The sequence below is a fragment of the Choloepus didactylus genome, chromosome 1, assembly GCF_015220235.1.
Source record: "Choloepus didactylus isolate mChoDid1 chromosome 1, mChoDid1.pri, whole genome shotgun sequence".
NCBI lineage: Eukaryota > Metazoa > Chordata > Mammalia > Pilosa > Megalonychidae > Choloepus > Choloepus didactylus.
The window spans coordinates 105,805,834-105,830,153 of NC_051307.1; the positions used below are offsets into that span (position 1 = coordinate 105,805,834).

The 24,320-nt window shown below is 40.8% G+C and overlaps 1 protein-coding gene across 1 annotated transcript in view; it reads left to right on the plus strand.

The window, feature by feature from the left end:
• The first annotated feature begins 584 nt into the window (after positions 1 to 584).
• DGKG (diacylglycerol kinase gamma) overlaps positions 585 to 24,320 on the plus strand; it is a 204,027-nt gene continuing 180,291 nt past the window's right edge. Inside the window, exon 1 of the mRNA XM_037838860.1 lies at positions 585 to 725. The gene's annotated coding sequence lies outside the window, so the exon portion shown is untranslated. The remainder of the gene's footprint in view (positions 726 to 24,320) is intronic.

Genomic DNA, 24,320 nt, shown 5'->3' on the forward strand with positions numbered 1-24,320 from the left:
TTTTCTCTGATTGGGTGAGGATTTTAAGGCAGCCTAGACCCGGGTTGATATGCAGAAACGCTAGGCGAGTATTTAATCTGTAAAACACTTGATCTCGGAGGACTGCCTCCGCGTCCCTGAGGAGCACACCATGGCAGCATCCTTCCTGAACTGGCCCACCGGAGCCCCCAACTCCTCCTTCTAATCCCAAGGCCTGTAAGTGAGAAGCGCCCTAAGGAGCTCGCGCGCAAGTTGCACCAAAGAGGCGTGGGTTCCCACCGAGAGGATCCGCATCCATGTGTGTGCGTGTATGCGCGCGTGCATGTGTGTGTATGTGCGCGCGTGTAAATGCGCGCGCGCGGGAGTGTGGCGAGGGCGGACTCTGCGCCCAGGGGCAGGGCTCCGCCGTGAGAGTGGCAGCTGGACTTGCCAGGCTGCGAGGGGCCAGGAGCTGAGCCGCAGTGCCGTAGTAGCGGGCAGTCGAGACAGGCTGCTTTCGAGCTGCGGATCCCCGAGCCAGCGAAGGACCCCGGCGCTGCTTATCCCCAGCCGGACCGCCCGAGCCCCGAGGCGCCAGCCCGGGCTGCCATCCCCCTGCCCGAGAGGGCTGCGCGGGCGGGAAGACGCCCAGACGCCAGCTTCGGTCCCCTTTCTGTCTCTCGGTTCCTCTTTCCTCCCAAGTAAGGGAATAAGCCCCGAGGAAGGAGCGCTCCCGGCAACCGAACAACCAAGTATTGCACCCTGAGGTAAAGACGGCGGCCCGCGCGGCCAAGGGGGTCTCGGGTTCCAGGGGCGTGGGCTGCAGCAACTTCGAAAAGGCAGGGCAAAGCGAGAACCGGTCGCGTGGCCAAGGAAGGGGCTGGGGCCGAGGCAACTGCGCCCACCCTGACAGTGTCACCTGCGGCAAAGTCCCCGCAGGATGGGATCCCCCGCCTGAGAGATGCGGGCACGGGTAGGGTCACGAGATGGGGCGCCAGCTCCCTCTGGGACTGGAAGGCCGTCCCAAACCTCAAAGGTGTGCGGTGGGAGGTGGCCCTGCTCCGGGCAGTTTGCTGAAGCAACTGGTCCGACTGCTCCCCTTCTGGACTTACCTTCGGTTCTTGCGATCCAGTTCGCGCTCTAGGACGCGAACAGGGCGGCGGGGAGTGGAGGACGCGTTTCCTCTTATCTGACGGCCAAAGCCTCTGACCGTCCCGCGGGGTTCCGGGACTCTGCGACGCTCCGCAAAGCCCCTGGGCTTGGGGGCTTAAAGGGAAGCTGACGAAAACCTTGGCAAATATGAAAAAGGGAAGGCAGGTTCAGTCAGGGAGCGATTCTAAGTCTGACCTGTTTGGTGTCGGAGTCAAAAGAAGTGTGTACGTCTGTGTGTGTCTGTATCTTGAGGCACGCGCATCCACAATCACCTGTGGGGCTTTCCGAAACTCCATCCGACCACTACACCCCGCGTAGTCTGAGATTCGCTCCCTCCAGACCAGTGGACTAGAATTTAGGGAAGGGGGGTGTGGAGTTCAAAAAAGCCCTACAGGTGATTCTGATACGCTCCCCTCTTCCCGCTCCCTCGCCCCCACCCAATCACTACAGTGGAGACAAGCTTGGGACCGGGGCGAGGAAACATCTCTCAGATGTGAACTATCCAGCTGCGGAACTCAGGGTGGCGGGCAAGACCCCACCCTCGGCCGCCCCCACCTGCAGGAGGGTCTGCGGCACCGCGCGATTTGTGGCTGCGCTGCAGTGGCGCGCGGGAGCGCTGCAAACTCGCGGGCGCGCTCGCTCTCGCAGACCTAGCTCGGCGGTCTCCCGGGGCTTCATTAGCATACGATGACCTCGCGGTCCGGAGGACGGTCTGGGAGGATAGATACATTTCGGAGGGCTTGATGGACCTACCCTGAGTCTGGAGGTGTGGACCAAGGGAAGTGACTGGTGAGGGGCCAGAGGTCAGGACACAGGGCTGGAAAGCTGCCCCTCGGTTTCAGATGGGGAAACTGCTTCGTTATTTCCATGCTTGGGATTCTCTGTCTATAAAACGAAGCCCGCAAAGCCACTTGCTGTAGCATAGAGCACCCCTGTTATCAACGAAGGACATTAGACCATAGGGGACAAATGTCGAGGTTTGGTAACGTACACACACACACATACATACATACTTTTTTGCCTCTCTCTTCCCAGTTAAATGTCCTGAGGTGGAAAGGACACCATTTTTTTCTGTTAAAAAGGGCTGTATTTGCCAGAGATTCTGCTCTGAATACAAATTATTCTCATTAAAGAAAGTGACTGCAACTAAGCTAACTTCCCTGTTGTGCACCCTTCTCCCCGAGCTAGGTCTTTTCTTTGCTAACTATGCTTAACGTTTATGTCCAGCACTGTATGCAGTATTATAGGTATTGGCGGGGGGGGGGGGGGGGGGGGGGGGGGGGGGGGGGGGGGGGGGGTTGTCTGGGGTGAGGAAAGAGCCCACGAGTCTCTTCCACTTTACAATTTTACGTCAGTGTTTGATTCAGTTAAACAAAGACAGGAGGAGAAAATGATAAGTACCAGAGCATCTTGGAATCTAAACTCTCAAAGATGGAAGAAACTACTGAGGTCATCTGTTACAAGTCCGCCCTTCCCCAATTCCAAGCACAACACCATCAACAGGTGGCCACTGACCTCAACAACCCTACACTCCCAGAGGCCTAGACTGTGCACATGTGAGGCACTCTGCTAGGGGAAAATCCAGAAAGCATCAGCCCTTCCCTTTCCTAATGATCCCAAGTGGAGGAATCTGCTGTGATGCTGGCCCACAGCTCCTTCCCTGAAAGGGGAGTGGGAAGAGGAAAGGGAACTACTGTTTCGTTGTGGTAAAACCCTTTTAAAAATATCTTACTGTACTACATCATTATAATATACCTTTTTAGTATAAAAGCAGTTCATATCCATTGCATAACATTTGGGAAGTTGAAAAGTATGCAAAGAATCAAACAAATCACCCATGATTCTACCACCCAGATCCTACTGTTAATATAATGGCATTTTCTTTTCCATGTGTTTTTATGCCTTGACATCATACAATCCATAGAGAGCCAACATACATTAGGTACCCAATAAATGTGCTTTACACTATTAAGCATTTTATATTTAATATCTCATTTTAATCCTCACAGTCGCCTCTAAAGCAGGTGTTATTATCAGCCCTGTTTTTCTGGGTTTGTACAGAGTTCAGGTGACTTTGCCAAGTCACAAGAATCAGGATGCAAACCCAGGCTGTTTGACTCGAAATTGTATTTGCTTAACCACCATGGTATTACTTCTCTCCTTTTTTCTTGATTAGTGTTGTAGCAAAATCAATCGAGAACATCATTTTCAAGCCTGTGTATTATTATACCATTAGTCATTTAAATTGTTACCAGTCTTTAGCAAGCACAAATAACTCTTCAATAACATCCCTGGATAAGGATTTCACTGCACACATTTCCAATTACTTCCTTTGGATAGATTTCCACAAGTAGAATCACTGGACCAAAGGGGCATGGATGTTTTAAGGCTCCTGATACATATAACAAGCCACTTATAAAAGGGGCTACAAGAATTTACACTTCCATCCACCAGTGACAACTCTGCCTTAAGACAAACCAGGTCCTTAGCGGCTCAAATTCACCACAGCCTCATACAAATAGACCTCCTGGCTCAAGGGAGAAGGAAGCACACAGATCATCCTGCTTATACACATACGTGTGACTATGGAAACTATGCAGTATAAAGCCACACCTATTTTTATGGGAGCAAGTTTCAGCTACGAAAGTCTCTAGGTAGACATTGCCACATGTTAACTTTGAACAAGTCAAACTATTTTGTAAATGTATAAATGTGTTTAACATCTTACTTCTTCATGGAAGTAATCATAACAACCCTTACTCTTATGAATGTGCATCATTGTCAGGACCAGCCAGATTCAGCAAGCTCAACCCACCAATAGCAGCTTCTCCATACACTGGCCATGTTCACAGAGCTGTTTGCTTACACTAAGTATCAGAATTCCACAACCAAGTGATAGTAGGAGTAGGTATCACCTTATAAGTAACAGAGTGTATCTGTCCCCCACCAACAACAAAAGAAAAAAGAACTCTCTCAAGGTAAATGACCACTATTAAAACAATAAGGTTTTACACATCATCAAAAAATGTCTTGGATGGAAGAGAAAGTGGCAGCAGAATAGAAATTGAATTAGGCAATTCAAAAAGACATGAAGGGGCAACTTTAGAAGAGAGCAAATTGGACCTAGCTATGAATTTTTCCTAGGGCTGTGTTCCCCTCGTAGCCACCTCTGCCACCGCCAGCGGGCTTAGTAACCCTAGAATAAAATCGGTTGTTGCCAGCGGGCTTAGTAACCCTAAAATAAAACCAGTTGTTGTAAATGAATACATACAATTGAGCCCTCACCAAGACTTACTCAAGACTCAGCTCAGGTCTTAAAATGTCCTTCTGAGAAACCCTCCCCAACTTTTCACCTGGTTCATTGATCTCTTGGCTGCACCCACAGCATACACTTATCTCGCTATGGTGATTTCACTTATCTGCATATCCCCCACTAACCCATGGGCTCTCTGAGGGCAGAGACCATGCCTGATTTCTTTACTGGATCCCCAGCACCTGAGATAGTACCTATGCAGAGGAGACGCTCAGTTCAATGTGATGAATGAACAGATTAGAGAATTTTCATGGTATTATATTGGGTGCTTTATACACATTTTTTAACTTATTTTATTTTTTCCCTTCTTTTGCCATTTATCTACAATGCTACATTCCTAACCCTACCACTCCCCCCTCCTTTTCTAATGGCACTCACAAAGTGGGATTCAAATGAAGTTTTATATCCACCAGAGATCTTACCCCATCCTGTTCTATATCCCCCTACCCCTTAATGTATGTACATTTCTATTTTAGTGCATCTTTATTCTGCCAAGGCCAGTCTCAGAAATGTACCTGAAAGGTGTCTAGAGCTGTGCTAATACAGCAGCCACTAGCCACATGTGGCTATTTTCATTGTGGTTTAATTTATTAAAATTAAATTAAATTAAAAATTTATTTCCTCAGTCACGCTAGTGACACTCATCTTTCAAGCACTTAATTATCACCTATGGCTTCTGGCTACCATGGTGAGAATGCAAATATAGAACATTTTCATTGCTGCAGAGAGCTCAACCGGACAGTGTTGATCTAGAGTGTAAGCTTGATGCAGGCAGGGAGTGTGTCTGTGTCCATCTTGTTTTCCACTGTTTCCCTGCAACCAGCACGGTGCTGGGTCCAGAGAAGGATGGAGGAGGAATGCTGGTAGTAAATGTCATAGAAATAATAACTACACTTTTCTGTGTGGTCTGTATTGTGTTATCTACACAGGAACTGATTTTTTTTTACTTTCCTGGTGGCTAATCTGGTGTGAAAGTTCCAAGTAGCCAGAGGTCAGGGAAGACACTTTGACCCTTAGATACTGAAATGCTTGAAATGTTTTGACCCAAATGTTTTCATTCCCTGCTGCATTTCTCTACCCCTCTGCTCTGGGAGAGCAGCCCACAGTACTTCTTCACCAGTTGCCTTTCAGTTAAAGTGAATGAGCTAGAGGAAGATCCTCAATCTCCCAGAGGCCAGGGAATCCCTTCCAGAGGCCCTGGGAGTCACATAAAGTGGGTGCTCTTCATCCAGTCCCCTCCACACCTGATTCCAGGGGCTCATCACCAAGGATATCTATGATCCCAGAACCTTACCCCAGGACTTACCTTTGGGAAGTCAGTCTTCTCCCTTTTCTCATGCCAGGATGTCCAGTAGGCTTTGGTTAATCTCAAAGTGATCTTTCCCAATGATTAGAAAGTCAGTAGTCATATGTTCCTATGGCTGGGGAAAATCCCATCCTGCTTAAAAGCCCACACTGCCGCTATTTTCTAAATCATGCAGATGACGGCAAGTGCATTCCTGAGGAGGCTCACTTAATCATCTGGTCAACATAATTCAGCAAATACTTAATGAGCACCCATTCTATGTTTGGCATAGTGCTAGTTTCTCAAAATAGGACCAACTGGGTTCCCAGGAGCTGAGCAGAACAGAGCCAGAAACAGATGTGATGTAGCACCATCCTTAGATGAAAGTCAGAGGCAGGTCACCTAACCAGCCTGGAAGGGATTGGACCAGGGACGTTAGGTAATACCCCCTGGAGGAGATGAGATTGAGCTGAAATTTAAGTGGAGAGGTGAGTGCGGGTAATGCACTCAATGTGAGCAAAGGTCAGAGGCAAGAACAGCTTGTTGTCTACAGTTCAGTGTTGCTGGAGCAAGAAATCTAAGTCAGAAGTGATGAGAGGTAAGTCTGGAGGTGTGGGCAGGCGGCACACCGTAGAGTATCTTGTCTGTTAAATTGAAGAGTGTGGATTTTTTCTTGTAGTTAGTCGAGGGGGTGGGGTAGGCACTGAGAAGTTTTAGGTGGGGGTCTGACATGGTCAGATTTTAACATGAGAGCAGTCCCTCTGGCTGCAGTTTAGAAGATGGAAGGGAAGACAGAAAGCATGGCTGTCCACTGGGAGGCTGTTGTGGGAGTTCATGTAACATGAGGGCCTGAACACATGGCAGTACAGATGGAGGGAGGGACTGAATCAGGAAAGAACTTGTAATTGAGTGGATGTGAGGGGAGTGAGGGAGGAAGAGAAACCAAGGGTGGCTGCCAGGCTTCTATCTTGTAGGCCTGGGAAGATAGTGGTTCCACCAAGCTAGAGAATCAGGGAATAGGAGTGGGTTAGATAATGAATTAATGAATTCAGTTCAGGGCATGTTATATTTGAGGTGTCAGTGAGAACTTCAGAACGATATATAGTTGGATAGATGACCTCTGTGGCCACAGTCCCAGATTAGGGAGTCACCAGTGTAAGTGGTAGGTGAAACCACAAAAGTTGATGAGCTCATGGGAGAGTCAGGTTTCATTTATCTTGATAAATATATTGCCAATATCTGAATGATCCATGTCAACAAGATAGACACTTCTTTGATAAAAGAGAGGGAACTCACAGCGCTGAGAGGTGAGCAATGCCAGAAGCCTTTTGCTGACTCAGCTAGTCCAGCGTCCACTTCTGCCAGGTGAATGGTCAAGCACAGCACATAGGTTTTTGTTGTTTTTTTTTTAATTGAGATTGTTCACATACCATACAATTATCCAAAGATCCAAAGTGTGCAATCAATTGCCCCCAGTACCATCAGACAGCTAGCACATAGGGTTTTAAAGAAACGTGTATTCCTCTTAACACATTAGAGCTTCACAAATTTGGAAGCACAGTGCTTCTCTTTAGGCAGTGGTTCTCATATCTGATTAAACATTCAAAACACCTGAGGAGCTTTGAAAAATACCAACTGTGGGTCCCACCCCCAGATGTGCTAATTTAAATTGGTCTGAGGTTGGGGACTAGACCCGAGTATTTTTTTAAAGGTCCCCAGGTGACATCAATGTTCAAGAAATTTAAGATTCCTTGCTAAATGAGAATGTTGTAAATTTCTTCAGTGATTCCTCAAATGGCAAGGTTTCAAATTACTTAACTCGTCTGAAAAATCTCCCATGAATGCATTATAACATCTCCAGAAACCATTTTAAAGTGCGATAACCTAAACTGGACCCTGAGCTCCAGCCGTGGCCTTGTGTGTGCAGCATCCCTGACTTTGCATTCAACAGGTATTTCTCCTTCACGCCTGCAAGGCTCATGGGACACTTTGTCAGATATGAGATGCTTAGATCCACTGTCTACTACATTTCTCTGAGTTACATAACTAATGTACTTGTCAAAAAAAAGGTAAGAATCACCTGCCATGATTTCTTCTTGGTGAACCTTCACTGTTCCATGAGATCATTGCTTTCTCGTCTTAAGTGCTCTCAAATCCCAAATTTCAATTGTGTTAGAACTGTCTGGAGACCTGTCAAAAAACAAACAAACATGATTCTCAGGCCCTGACCTCAGAGATTCTGATTCAGAGATGTGGGATAGGGACCCAGAACCAGCATTTTTAAAACCAACACCCAGGGTGATTCTGATGCAGATATACCCTACCTTTGAAAAGTCCTGCCTTAAAAGTGAGAAATAAAGCATACACATTTAATTCATACTCACTTCCCCTAATTTTTATTGAAATAGCCAAATTAATATATAAATATCTGGGGGTATTTATTATACTACTGACAACCAGAAAAGGATACCAACACCACCCAACACACAAGAAACTTTGACAGCATTCCAAGATAAAGAGCGTGAGCAAGAGTAAATTCAGGGAAAGGCCAAACAACCCATAAGTCACCAGAAGGGAAGGGAAAGTTCGCCTGGGGATTAAACGGAAGGGAATCCTAGAAGAATTCCGCTAGCATCTCCAAGACTAAGATGGCAGGGGCTATAGGGGTGAAGTTAGATGATGAGAAACACAGCTCAATCATATTAGCACCTCCTTGGACATGCCTTGTGCCAGCACATGTGGCAGTGAGCCAGAGGACTCACTCTCAGTCATCACATGATAGAAGCTTAATGAAAAAAATATTTAGCAGTTCAGAAGAAGGGAGACATCTAAGGATGCAAAACCAGTGTGCCCCTATAAAATAGATACTGTTTAAAAAAGGAGAAAAAATTAGAATATGTAAGTTGTATTTATAGAGATTTAAGAGGATATAGCAGAAACTATCAAAAAGGAACAATTTAAGAGGATATAGCAGAAACTATCAAAAAGGAACAATCTGAGATCAGGAAACTTTTCAGGCTTTCAAATGAACAATGTTTTGCAGAATTAAAAATCATGCAATGGATACATGAACATTGGATGATGCAGAAAACTGATGTGGTTAAACTATCACAACATTAATAGAAAACACATAAAGAAATTAAATAATGAGTGAAAAAAATGGAGGATATAATGAAACATTAAATATACAGACTTTTTCAGAAGAGTGAAGAGGAAATGGAAGATAAATTGTAATAAAAAATATGGAAAAATATTTTCCCTTTCTTGAGTTGAGAATTGTTCATCTGTACCAGGGAGATTAAAAGTATATTGTGGTGAAAACTATTAATTATAAGAACAAAAAATCTATTGGCATACAATCAATTAAACAGTATTTTATTTTCATAGAAAAAAATAAGACAATAGAGATGTGGCTATAGAATTTTGAGGTAGTAAGATTATGACTCAGAATCCTGTATTCAGCAATATGTGAAGAGAAAGGAAATATTTACTTTATCCCGAAAGTAGAGCACTGAAATCCTTTACTGCAAAAAACATACTCAAAATATTCTGATAAATGGGAAAATTAATAAATATTAAAATTGGGCACTTGAAAAGGTGTGACATAAAATATATGAGTGAGCAATAAAATCAGTCAAACATAGAGTTAATATTTGTGTTATTAATATGGTTATGAAAAAATGCACTGGGCAAAACTAATTCTTAACAAAGAAAGAATATAATATTTAAAAAAATTAATGATAAGAATCTGGATCTAAAAACTCAGATTACTCCAGGAAAAAAACCTCTTGAGTTGCTAAATTTATCATGTACTATGGGAGACACTGAATATTGTTTCATTGACAACATAGATTATATGGTTTAAATAATCAGTTTAAATAAGAAAGAGAGAAGATGAATACAGAACTAGAAGTGTCATGTTTAACTTCAGAATTAAGAGGAAGATTTGGAACATTACAGCCAAGATTAAAAACAAAAAGAGAAGTAACAAGGAAACATAAAAATAGAAAGTATAAAACAAGATGATAGAAGTGAGGTCAAACATATTAGTTATCACATTAAGTGTGAATGGTTTGAAGGTTTCTATTAAAAGACAAAGAGACACAGATTGGGTGAAAAACAATTCTAAATATATGCTATTTTAAAGAAAATGGGACAGAAAGGAGAAAAAAAGGGAAAGGCCAATATTAATATTAGACAATGTAGAATTTAAGCAGAAAACAGTAAATGATGCAATAAATGTGGCTAAAAGATATCATCTGTTAGAAGACATAACATCTATGACTACTTTTATTCTGAATAGCATAAATATCAAAATATATAAAATGAAATTGTCAAAACACAATTATGGAGGGAGACGTTAACACAGTTCTATAAATCTCTGATTGAATAAAAAAACAAATATGTATATAAAGAATTTTAAGGATGTAAAGAACACAACACAATGGACATATACTGGACTTCACACTCAAAAGTAATAAATTTTAATTATTAATTAAAATCCTTAGGAGGCATTGAGAAATTTTTATCCCATTGTAAAGAAAATCATGATTTTCCAAAAAGTAGCAATTTTTCTACCAGCTAGGGAAAAATAAAAATGAAGTAGAGAAGACTTACCCTATGTTAATATATTCTAGAAACTTGATGTTGACTTGGAACCTAAACACATTCATCTGCCACCAATGATTCAGCATTTAGTGAGAAGGAGACTAAAGACCTGTTATTTGACAAACACCAAGTCTGTAGAATGCTTCCTTTAAGAATGACTAATGAGAAAAACAGATAGGAACTAAGGAAAATACTACAAAATAAGGGGGTGCAGAATAGCATCAGAATGAAACAAGCTACTCCAGCCAGACCTAAAAGGAGACTAGAATCCTTACGGAAATGTAAGAGGACATGGCCTCCACAAATCAGAAGACAGAGAGAATAGGCTGAGATGAAAATGAAATATGGTATGCAGAGAGATGGATGAGAAAGGAAGGACTGCAAGGACCAAAGCCCAATAGCAGAATTGAAGTCCATTAACTGGAACTTATGAGCAGAGTTTATTCTATAGAAAAATCAATTCAAGTATGTGGAGCAGTTAGCACTGAAGCCAATTTAAAAAGAGAGATGTGTAAATAATTATTTTAAATCCAGTTTTAAAACTTTATGCTGAAGTAAAATATCTTCAAAGAGAAGATATGCATTGTTTTTCTTTTTTTAAAAAATGAAACAAAAAATCTGGATCTAAAACCCACAATTACATTTTTTACAGCCTGAAAAGATTGGTGTTGGCTTGAAGTCAACAGGAAAGGCCAGACAGTAAAAATAAACTGTTCTGAATTCCCTGGTTCAACAATGAGAGCATCATTTCATTCTTGACATTTAAATTTAGTGAAATAATACTTATAGAACTTATTTTTCAGTAACGTATCTTCCAAATCAAGGAGTCTAAGAAACCTTATGGCAAATGATAGAGTTCAAATGCCTCAGTTATAACAATTCACATCAACGAACTAAATGATCCATTTTAAATAAAAACCTTCAAATCAGGTCAAAACCAAAATTCAACCATATGTTTTCACCATAGATACCCCTAACATGATGTGATGTGCAAAGATTCAAAGTAAAATTCTGAGAAATGGTACAGCAGATAGGTGCAAGAAAAACTAAAGCAGAAGTCTTGATATTAATATTAGACAAAATGCAATTCAAGCAAATATCATTTAATGAGATGAGGAGGGTTGTTTCATATAAATGAAGTGTCCAATTCACAGTGAAGATGTAACTTCACTGTCATGGAAATATATGAATCAATTAATATTACACCAAAAACCAATAGAAAAACAATAGCAGTGGAAGATTTCAAGATGCCACTTTTGGACTTTCATCTATTAAGTAAACAAACAAAAAATAATATAAATGTAAGAGTTGTGTAATATAATGAATACAATTGAAAATGTATATACTGTATAATACTCAAAATACAAAGAATGAAATTCCTTTTCCAGGGCTCATGGAATATTTAAAAAATTAATTATATGTTAGACTATAAATAAAACCTCAGCAAATTCCTCAAAGCAGAAATAGTAAAGGTCATAGTCTCTAGCCATAAGAAATGATTAAGCAAAATAAGCAACAATATAGGGGACTATTAATAAATTATAGTCCATTCATACAATAAAATACTATGTAGCCATAGAAAACAATATTTTATGTAGAACAATACTTGATAACACCAAATAATGGTTCCATACACTGTTGAATGAAAAAAGTCAAAAATAACTAAAAAGATATTCAAATTAAAAAAAAAAGTATGCATAGGAAAATGGGAACATTCTAGAAAGAATTTACAGCAAACTATTAATGGTAGCTATAGTTGGGTGATAGGATTATATGTGATTTTTATTTTAAATCATTTTAAAATATGACATATTCTTAGCTAAGATTAATATTGTGCTTAAACTGTTTAGAGTTTGTAGAATCTATCCTCTTCTATTTTTTTGATAATTAAAACAAGATTAAATTTTCTTGGTTCGAGTCCTTTGACATTTTGTTGTTGTTCTTTTTCAAACTTCTAAAAGATCAACCCCACTCTGAAGTTCCCCTGGCATCCTTGCTCCCAAGCAGTGAATAAAGCTGTTCTTTGCTATTCTTCTTACTCTAAAATTAACTAGCCCACTTCCCAAACTTCCTCCGACCTTTTTACCCATAGCAGTTTTTTTATTGTCTTTGTTATTTAGTATTTTCAGATCATTTTGGGCTATGTTTTCATGATGTAATTCCTAGAAGTTTGTGCTATCTTCCTATCTTTTCCTTTCTTTTCCTTTTTTTCTGAATATCCTTTCAAATCTGATTCTGAAGATGCTTTTTGTTAAGGCATTTCTTTTTCCTCTTACTGAAATTATTTTTTTTTAATGTTTCTCTATTTAAGAGAACTCCAGTCTGCCTCTCTTCTAGATTCTTATAGAATCATAACTATCTTTTTAGAAAAAAAAACTTTTTGGAAATATGTCTGCCTAAATCTAGAGTTCCTGATTATTTATTAGTCAGTCTTCTCCTTCTTGACAATCATTGATCTCCAAGTTGTCTTGCCTTCCCTCTCCTAAGATGTCTCTTACGCTTGCTTCACCAAGCAAGGTCTCTCTGTAGGTTAGAATTAGGTCCAGAGGAGTTCCTCCAGCTAAGCTTCTTTACTCCATGTATTCAAGGGAAATAAAAAGACTTGTCTGATGCTCTACTTTTAGCCAAATGTGGCTTTCAGCAAAAGTTTGGCCTGTAAAAGTCCCCTTTCACTGTTCTAACTGCTCTTGTGCCAGAATGGTAGTGGCTAGGAAAGAATTCTCCATTTCCTTCTTCTGGCCAAATGGCCTGTAGAATATGCTCGCAAATGGCATCGCACGTGTTTCTCACTCTTTTCTGCTCACTCGTGATATTCTAAGTACTCTATTCTAAGGGTCATGAATTCCCTTCATAAACCAACATTGGGTCCAAGGCCATGCAGCCATGTAGACATGTCAGCCTGTAATGAAGTTTCTTGTACTCTTTTGTAATTGTGTGTGCGTGTTTACATGTCACTAGGCACCTCCCCACTCTTGTTCATCTATTTTGCCAGCAGTTCTACACAGTGCATTGATTCATAGTATTATTCCAGTGCTTTGATTCTTTCTTGTCGCTTTTGGGCAAATACATGCCCCCCATACTCATGAGATGCAAGCCCTGCATCACTGGACATGAACTTACCCTTCCAACATATGGTAAATCATGGCCCAGAAATCTACAGCCAGTTTATTGATACTCTTTAGCCAATTGTTTCTTTTTTATCCCAGAATCCCAACTGCCAGCAGAAATAATGGATGACATCAACATCTGTTTTCCCAAGTCCTTCACTGTCTTTCCCAGGACTAATGGGAGATGAGGTCAGACTAGATGCTGATGGGCCTTGAATGCCTGGAAAAGGAATTGGCCACAGGCTGATAGCCAATGAGGAGCAATTGTCAGAAAATAATTGAAACTGGTGGCTTTGGTAAAGTACTCATGTGCAGTGCAGGCTGAATTGAAATAGGGCAATTAATGGCGACTAAACTCAGATGTTGGGGCTGTTACCAGAAATTGATGGGCTGTCACAAGGTATGAAATGAAGAGAAAGTAACAGATTTGAGAGATAATATGAAACAAAATTTGGTTGATTGGTTTCTGATTTTGTCTTGAAATTTTTGGAGAGGGAGGCGGTCAAAGGTAAATAAAACCAAAGTATTGAGCCCAGTGAATGTGGAGAATGGCATTTCCATTGAAAAAGTGAGGAAGATTGGTAAGTTATTTAATTTTTGAGGTGGAGGTGGAAGTAAGAGAAGTTTGAAAGTAGATCTATTTATATATTTAAAAGTCACACCTAGTAAATGGTAGGAGGAATGAATAAGTACATGCGATTCCATCAGCAACAGGACCAAACTAAACTCAGCATGTGATTTCACTCCCTGATCAAAATGATGTCAATCAATCAAATAAAATGATTTTTTCTTTTCTTTCTTCTTTAGGGGGGCTGGTTTCTGTGGGCTATTTTTGCTTTGTTCAAAGTGATTCACACAGGGAAGCCAATCCCTCCAATTAGATGATAATTTATTAAACAGATTCAGCCAAATGACTAACTCTCTGCTCATCTCCCAAGCCCTCCAGTATCTTAATCTAGCCCATGCATCCAAATACTTCTAACCCCTGCAAGCAGATGTCACCACAAAGTTCCTGTGTCATAGCTTTCTGCTTTACTCATTCATTGCTTCTAGGGGTGAAGGCAAAAATTTACACTCTTCCATCTTTTACAGATGGTACTGAAAAGCATCCTCTTTCCTCTCCACCATCTGCTTTAAATTGAAGTCTAAGATATTTCGTCCATAAATTATAGCTTCTCTTACCTTAAACTACTTCCCCACTAAATGAGGGCACCCAAGATATCATGGAATCTTGGCACATTTACATTTTACTGGTAAAGAAGAAGGAAAAGGAATTAGCATCTATTGAGTTCTATGCGCCAGGCACATCCATGTGTCAGCAACTTGCTAGGAAATCTGTATTCATTTAACTTACTCTGAAAGGTGATATCACTATTCCCATATTCTAGATGAGGAAATTTAGGCTCAGAGAGATTGAGTAGCAAGTTGTGTGCTCAAGACCACAAATCAAGGAAATGTCATGAATGAGACATAGACCCAGGTTTGTTGGACTCCAGGATTATCCTCCTTTCTGTTGTCTGACAGGTATCGATTTCCAGGTATAGGATACTGTTGGCATATTGTTCTCCACATCAGAAATCAGTGGCACAAAGGAGCAGGTGAAGAGAAGCCCTTTCCATCTCATGGCCCCCAATGTACAAGCCTCTTGACATCTCACCCACCCCCTGACCCACACACATGCTTGAGTAAACTGGGAAGAGTTAACTGGGAAGAGTTAAGGGAAAATATGTCACATTCCTAATTAGTTTGAACTGAGGAAACCATTAAGCTATATTTTTGACTGAAATTGAAAATACATGAAATAATACCATAGCATGAAGAAATTCTTCAGATTAGATCCACTTTTAGGAGTCTTGAAGTTCTGACTTCAGCAGTTCTTCACTCCACCGTAATAAGCACATAGGGTGTAATTGATAAACACAAGTCTTTTCTCTGCCCTCTCTTCTCAGTCAGCCATATCAACCTCCTTGTGCACTGAGTTCACCTTTCTCTGATCTCAGTTGCCCTTAGCACACACAACCCAGTACTACGGTTAATGTGGAAGCTCTGTAGTCTCCTCCAATGAAATGTCAGTTCAAGGAGGGCTGAGAGCAGTCGTAATTCATCTCTGCACCTCCCATAACTCCTAGCAGAATATTTTATACATACTAAGCGCTTGGTAAATTTGCAGGCATAACCACCTTTTGAACATCATTTTAACAAAACCTTTTGGAAAGGATGGGATAAATAGAAAATAGGACAGGATTTTAGGTTAGAAAAAGTCAGCTATGATATACAATAACAATTGTGATGTAGAATTTCAGGTGAAAGTAATTCATTTATCTAACCATGGTGCACATTTATGCAGAGTCCATAAATACAAGAATTCACATAAACTTATGTAGTACTCATAAATTGCAAAAAGGCATATGCACATTGTTCATACTGTAAGCCCAGTCAAATACCCATGTTCCATGGATTTATGCTCCACACAATAACTGCTTGGATATCTACCTTCAAGGCAGATTGTTCTGTAAGGCTCAATCTCTAGCCAATGTGGATAATGTGGATAAATTTAAGATTGATTTGGGCGTACCAGAAAAAAAAATGCAGCAGACCAAGAGGTGGAGGTAAGGAATTTCCTTTAAATTATTTTTCAATTATACAGATAATTAGATGCTTAACTTCTAATCTCTGTTTTCTTTGGAGGTAACTACTATTATGTTTGGTGTTCATTCTTTCATATCTCTTTTCTTTTCAGTTGCACACATATACTAGTACAATTAAGAAAGATTGCATGTAATTCTGAGATTTTGAAAACTGAAATTAAGTTCTACTAGTGTCACAATAACTCTATAATAGGGAGTCCATTATTCTTATTTTACAACTGAGGAAGCTAGGGCTCAGCTAGATTAAGATTTAAATTTTTTCCCAAGGTCACATAGCTAGTAAGTAAGTACTAGAGCTCAGCTGAGCCTTCCTATCCATAAATAAGATATATCTCCATTTATTCAGGTTTTCTTTTATGCCTTACAGTAAACTTTTATGGATTTATCCATAAAAGTCTTGCACATTTCTTGTTAGATTTATTCTAGGGTATATTCTACCTTTCATTTAAATTTTGAAAGGGATCCTTTTCTATTATGCTATATTTCCTAATTGGCTATTGCTGGTATAAAGAAAAGCACATTCATTTTGTAATATTGGTTTTATATACAGCCACTTTGCTGAAATCTGTTAATAATTTTTATTTATTTGACTCAGTTTTCTAGCTAAACTATCATATAATTAAAAACCTGTGACAGTTTCATCTTTTCCTTTCCAATATATGTACCTCTCATTTCTTGTTCTTATTTCATTGCAGTGGCTAAGGCCTCTAGTAGATTATCAAATAGTAGATATCATAACTCTCTATTCCCTAACACCACCCAGCCCCCAGTTACCTGTATTCTAGATTCTGACTCTATGAGTTTGCTTATTCTAATTATTTCATATCAGTGAGATCATCGTACAATATTTGTCCTTTTGTGTCTGGCTTATTTCACTAAACGTGATTGTTCCAGTTTACTAATGCCGCCATTATGCAAAATACCAGAAACGGATAGGCTTTTATAAAGGGGGTTCATTTGATTACAAATTTACAGTCCTGAGGCCATAAAAGTGTCCAAACTAAGGCATCAACAAGAGGATACCTTCACTAAAGAACTGCCAATGGGGTCTGGAACACCTCTGTCAGCTGGGAAGGCACGTGTCTGGCGTCTGCTCTTCCTTTGCTCCCGGATTGCATTTCAAAATGGCTTTCTCCAAAATGTATCTGGGTTTCTCTTAGCTTAGCATCTCCTAATGTCCTCCTTTCTGCGTCTCCAAGCATCTCTAAGCATCAGCAAGCACCTCTTGGGGCGTTTTGTCCTCTCTTAGCTTCTCCTGAACAAACTCTGGGCTAGCATCTCAGAGCATCAGCAAGCGTCTAGCTCTTAGCTTAGCATATCCTGGTGTATTTTCCTCACTCTGCTCTCTGTGTGAGCTCCCTTTAAAGGACTCCGGTAAACTAACTAAGACCTACCCTGAATGGGCAGGGTCAAATCTCCATGGAAACATTCAATCAAGAAACCAGAAAAATTAATAAATCTGCCCCCACAATATTGCATTAAAGAATATGGCATTTGGGGGGACATAATATATCCATATGGGCACAATGATGTCTTCAAGTTTCATCCTTGTTGTCATATGTATCAGAACTTCATTCCTTTTTATGGCTGAATAACATTGTATGTATACACCACATTTTATTTATCCATTCATTAGTTGATGGATACTTAGGTTGCTTCTACCTTTTGACAATTGTGAATACTGCTGCTGTGAACATCAGTGTGCAAATATCTGTTCCAGTCCTTGCTTTTGAATATTTTGGTTCTTTCTTTTCATCTTTTTGAATTTTTAAGAAATTCATTAAAGGCTACAAAGTGTCCTTTAAGCATTGTTATAACCAAATTGCCCTTCTACTAAATCAATAATGCAACACTTCCATGTTTTCATTTTCTCTTTAAACAAAAAGTTACTTAAAAATGTATATAGTTTTTTCTCCCCATAATGCTACAGGTCAGATTTCCTGTGAAACAGATTCTCAGACAGGGATGATAGTGCAGGCATTTTATTAGGTAGTGATAATCTTGGGATCACTACTTGTGGAAGGGTAGGGACAGAAGCAGGATTTGACCAGAGAAGTTGGCCTATGATGCAGTGTCATCAAAGGCATCAGATCACCACACAGGGAGCTTGGATGGCCTTGCAGAGCTGCTCCCAGTGGGGTGAGGGGGCTGGACCTGTATAGCCAACCCTTTGTATCAATCAGTCACTGGATGTGGACTGCTCAGGAAGGGGGCATGATCTTGGACAAGGCAGCTCTTTTCAGCTAAGGCAATTTCTAAGAAGGGTTGACAGCTGCAAACTGTCTGCTAGCAGCACCCTGAGCAGCTTGGGAAATAAATCCTTCATTTCCAAAGGGGGATCCAGTTGGTACAGTTCAGTATCTACTACAAATATTTACAATTTAATATTTTAACTACCTTTTTTGGTTGTTGACTTTTAATCTGAATAAAGCATTTCCCCATGGATTTGAATAATTTTTACAGCATGATTTTTAGTGGCTTCAGCATATTTAACTAGAAGTATGTAACAATTTAAAATGTTTGGATTTTTTTGCTATTCTAAACAATGTTGCCCCAAATATTCTAGTCACAGAAGTAGTGCTATTATTATTGCCTATAGTTATTTTATTAAGATAAGCTTACAGAAGTAAAATTTCATGGAAAACGTACATTTTGAGGCTGTTGATAAATAGTGCTATTTGGAATAATTTACTTTGACACCAGGAGTGTTCAATAGTTTCTGTTTCCTTGCTTTCTTGCCAACAAGAGTATTACCTATTTTTAATTTTTTAATACTTTGATAGGTGACAGTAGTTTCTTGCTGCAATTTCTATCCAATGAGGTGTGGTTTAAATGAATATTTAAGAAATGGACATTCCTAGCCTAAAATAATGGCATCAAATCTTATGCAGGAGGAGCAAAAAGTTGATGCCAAACATTTCTGGAAGGAAAATGGGATCTTACCATTAGATGAAATATTAATTATTAATTCCACTCTTCACAATTATCAGATAAGGAACTTAAGGTCTAGAGAGTTGAAGTGACTTGCTCAAAGTCACTTAACTATTAAATATCAGAACCAGGATTAGACCCAGAGGCTCCAGGCCACCCCACCCCAATTTCTCTGATTTTCTTGTGTGCCAAATTTGTTCTTCTTCCCAGTTTCCAAAACCCCATTGAGATATTCTGTGGTGTTTATGAAACTGGGATTCATTGGCCCCCTATGAAATGTGTTAGATTCTGTGCTTCATTATCATTACAATCAGAATATTAAAAAATTATTACATATACATTTGCCTTTTCTTGATGACTATCGTATGACAAGTACTGCCACTTCATTTCAGTGCCCCTGTTATCTTTGTGTCACATAGCATAATAGGGAAGAACAGCCTCAGAGTCAGAGTATCCAGATTTGAATCCTGGCTCCATCAGTTAATAGCTACACGACCTAGGGCAAGTTACTGAACCTCTGTGCTTCAGCTTCCTCATCTTCAGAATGGTCCATAACATTTGTATCTACCTTATAGAGTTTTTATGAGGAATCAACAGATAATTCACATAAATTACTTAGGCAATTTGGCACCCAGTAAAGATTAGCTATTATTAATGATATATTTTACAAACTGAGGCCTGGAGAGGGGCATCCAGAGACATACTGTGAGATGTAAGCATCCCTGGATGCGTTATCCATGGCACTGAATCATTGTTGCACACTTGACCTTTAGGACATGTTGTTTCTGTGGGGTGGCTGAGAAAGAGGCACTTGCCCACATGGAGCCTTCTGTAAACTAAATCCTGGGTTTCTGGAACAAGCTGGAAAAATCCATCCTCTGGCAGTTTATGATGTAGAGATGACATTAACAACCTCCCTAAGTCTGAGGACCAGTACAGATGCTGGGGGAGTAAGGCTTGGCATTCAGGCAGACTTGGGCTTGAATGACAGCTCAGCAGCCTACAGGGAGTCTGATCCTAGGTTCAGGGTCCAAAATTGTCTCTTCACCTTTAAGATGGGGAAATAATACCTACCTGCAAGATCACTGTGAGGATTACATAACGTAGAACTGGTAGACTCTCAATAAATGGCAGGTTTTGTTTATATTTTATGGGAAGCAGGAAGTGGGAGGAAGGAAAAGCCAAAAATTAGAGAATGGGAGATCAGGGGGTGATGAAGGAAGGAGGGGAGGAGGAACACAAGAGGTTCATGTGGAAATGGTGGAAAGTGGTGACAAGCCATCTGATCACGATTTCCTTCTGGCCCATGGCTGGCCAAGCTGAGCGTATTTCACACAAGGTTCCAAAGTAGATGGCTGTCTCTCTGGTGTAGAATTTTTTAAGTTTGTTGTCAAAAGCAACAACACCCAGGCACACACAAGTACACACCACCCACTACCACCAGAATTCCTGGTATTTTTACAGTGCTGTCCCTTTCTAGACTTCCCCAAGCCCTGACAGAGAACAATTCTGTACTCAGCACCTTTTCCCTGACAGTTCCATTTCTGACATCGGGATGAGCTGCTGGTGTTAATGGAGCTGTCATTTTCTCGCCTTCTCAGGTTTGTTTGTTGTTGTTTTCCATCCCTCCACTTCATGGTGGGAAACTCTTGTTATCTGTTCTGTGCCCTCTCTAGATTACATATTTGGTGCAGAATGTCTCAGGAAGGGTAAGAAAAACAGATCTAGATTGGAAAGAAAGGAAAATTGTATAGGGAATATAAGACATAACATGAAAATGTTAGGAGCTAGACAGGATGACAGGCTCTGGCAGTCCTGTATCCCTTGCTTCCTTGTAATGTCCTCCTGCCTCTGGAGAGTGGAACTGACTTGAAAAACCTGGCATCTGTCTGCCTGAGGGCCTCCCTAAGGAGCAAAGATAGCTCCAGGTACTCTAAACTTCTCCTCTTAGTTCTGTCCCTTACGTTGATATAGAGCAGCAGTTCCAAAACACTGGGTGTGCAGCAGAATCTTCAGGGCTCATTAAACACAGATTGCTGGGCCACCAATTTCTGTTGATCTGGAGGATGCCCAAGAATTTGCATTTCTAACATGTTCCCAGGTGATGCTGATACTGCTTGTGTGGGGACCACACTTTGAGAACCACCAATAGAAAGTTTTACTTGCTATGACTCTCATAAACAGTGTAAAAAAAACCCTCAGAACAAACCTTGAGGAACATTTATTGATATTATTATTCCCATTTATAGATGCAGAACAACTTGTTTAATGTCATGCAGTTGTAAGTAGCAGAGCCAAGATTTGAATTCTGGTCTCTCTAATTTCAAGGCCAGGTTTGTGCATGATGCTTTGGACAGAGACTCCCTGATATTGGGTGTATTAGTCTCCTAGCTGTTAGAACAAATACCATGCAATGGCTTGGCTTAACAACAGGAATTTATTGGCCATGGTTCCAGAGGCTAGAAGGCTTGCTTCCTCCAGGAATTGGTATCTTATGACTAGCCAGCAATCTTTGGGCTTCTTTGGCTTTTTTGTCCAATGGCAATGCACATGGCAGCATCTTCTCTTTTTTCTTCCTTGTACTGTTAACATCCACCTTCTGACTTCTCTCTGTGGCTTCCTTTTCTGTGTCCGATTTCCTTTGCTTACAAGGATTCCAGCCTTGGGTTAAGGCCCACCTCATTCAGCTTGGGCACACCTTCACTAGTAACATCTCCAAAGGTCCTGTTTATAAATGGGTTCACACCCGCAGGACCAGGGCTTGGAACCAGAACTTGCCTTTTGTTGGGGGGCGTGATTCAGTCCTCAACACTGGGTATGAGTCAGGGGACACATGTTCCCCAAGTAGCATTCTCATGCAGGAGGCCATGAGATCTCTCCATCCTTCCCTGGAGCCAGCCCCCAAGCTCTGGAGTCCACAATCAGACAGTGGCATCACTATTTACACCCCAACTCTTTACACTTCTACTGTAGCACCCATAGAGGTAAAGCTGAGTGAATGTTCTCCCAGGTTTGGGCGAACAGTTAGAGGTGGCCTCGGTCCAAGGGCAAGATTTTTTTGCAGTCTCATGTTTTGTCTCCAAAATTCCTGCATATTTTGCATCATGTTCCATTCTGTGTCCAAGTTTAATATAATGTAAATTGGTGGTTTTTTTCCTCAAATAACAGTGGCTTTCCAGGACCATGCCATGTTTTTTTCTCCAGCTTCCAGGATCAAAGATGTAGGATTCTCCACAGTTGGCTTATTGATGGAATCAGCACCTAGAACAGGGCCTGGCATTTGGATACTCAATCCTTATACACTCAGAGGTGTTAATGGTGAAAAGGAAAGACCGTGGGCATTGGAATTAAACAGACTTGGGTTCAAATACCAGCTCTGTCTTTTACTAGGGAGTGAGTGAACTTAGGAAAATCACTCTGGGCTTGTTTTTACAGCTGTAAAATGTGCATCAGAAGTACCTTCCTCACAGGGTTTGGTGAATATTACAGATGAAGTGTGGAAAGCACCAGATATATTAGAGTCTATAAAAGGAAGTTGCTGCCATTGCCTGTTATTACAGTGATCTTTTGAATGAGTCAATAAATAAATGAATGAATAACCCACTCTCAAGCTGTGACACTCCTGGGCTGTAAACACTCCTTGGCCTCACACTGCCTGTGCCAAAGGCAGCCCCTTGAGTGGCAGAGCTCAGCTTCTCCCTTCCCCACAAACCTCTCCTGGGCACAGGCTCCCCTCTGCACTGGGGCAGTTCTGTTTAGCCTGACACTTTCACACCTCTTTTAGAGCAGATATTCTCATGCTCACTCCGAGGCCACCAATGGACTGCAAAATGCTCCTTGACTGCAAGTCCTCTCTGAATTCTTATGGGTAGCATGCAATTCCAAGACTTATTTTTATGTTTGTTCAAGGACTATGTGCTGATAGTCTACTAAACGAGTTTTTAAGGATTACTCACATTTGCTATTCATAAACTCAAATTAGCTCATTACCAAATTTCCTGAGGGCTAAAGTTCATGTCTGCGAAGTCAGGCTGCATCGAAATTCTCAGCAACACTACATGCTTAGCAACACTGCGGAGCTGCTACTACCCCCACACTCAGGCAAATGGTTAGACTCCTGAGACCTGAGGGAAGGTCACTTTGTTATCATCGCAAAGTCCGACTTGTCTTCGAGTTGGTCATGTTTTTCAGCTACTGCTATTCCTGCTTTTTAATTAGAAAGTTTTGTTCATTGAACTTCGTCATCATCATAGTAACTGGTGGAGAATATTTAGTTAACCCTACAGCATGTAGTGATAACATATTTGCATCAAAGGTGTCTTCAGCCTATAATTTTCCGATAACTAGATGTTAAGACATGAACAACTTGTAGTTCAAGACTGAATCATCCACCTCTTTTTACAAAACATGTAGTTGGTTTGGTTATCTAGTACTGTGTAAACTACCTCAAAACTTAGTGGCTCAACAATCGTTTTATTATTCTGTGTGATTCTGTGCATCAGGAATTCACACAGGGTCCAGCAGGGATGGCTTATTTCTATTCCACGTTATGTTTGCTGAGGCTGGTGAGTCCAAAATGGACTCTTGTTTTGCATGTCCAGTGCCGCAGCTCAGAGGGCGTGAATGAGTGAGGGCTGGCTGGAGTGGCAGGCTGGGGTCTCCTATCCGGGGCTTCAGTTGCATTAGTGGTGGGGTAGCTTAGTTCTCCTCCATGTAATGTTAAGCCTTCCTCTCTCCTTGTGACCTCTCCATGTGGTCTCTGTAGTCTCACCTGCAATGCAGTTGAGCTTCTTACACAGCAGTTCTGTGTAAGAACTTCTTAAGCCTTCTTAAGACTTAGGCCTGAAACTGGCACAGCATCACTCTAACCACATTCTCTTAGTTAAAGCTAATTACCAGCCTAGCCCAGATTCAAGAGGAAGGGACCAAAAAGGGCATGACTCTCAGGAGGCATGGTATTTTGGGACCACAAATGTAAGAGACTACCACTATAGTGACGGCTCATTGATGAATTCAAGCAATTTAAATAATTTGTAACACAGTATCAAGTTATGAATAATAAAGTGATTAGGTAAGTTATAAGTTTATAGGTCATTATTTTAATATTAAAATACGTGCATTGATTCATATGTTTTTTTCGTTATAAGGTAAGTGATACATGATATTATCAATAATTTTACTCCAACTTATTTCTTTTGTTCCTTTCCAATTCTTTGTTCACACCCAGTTGTTTTTCTAGTAGGAAGTGCAAATAGGTGTGGTAGGTTCTTTTGCTCCACCCACATGAGTCTTGGTCAAAAAAGTTTGAGGATCACTTT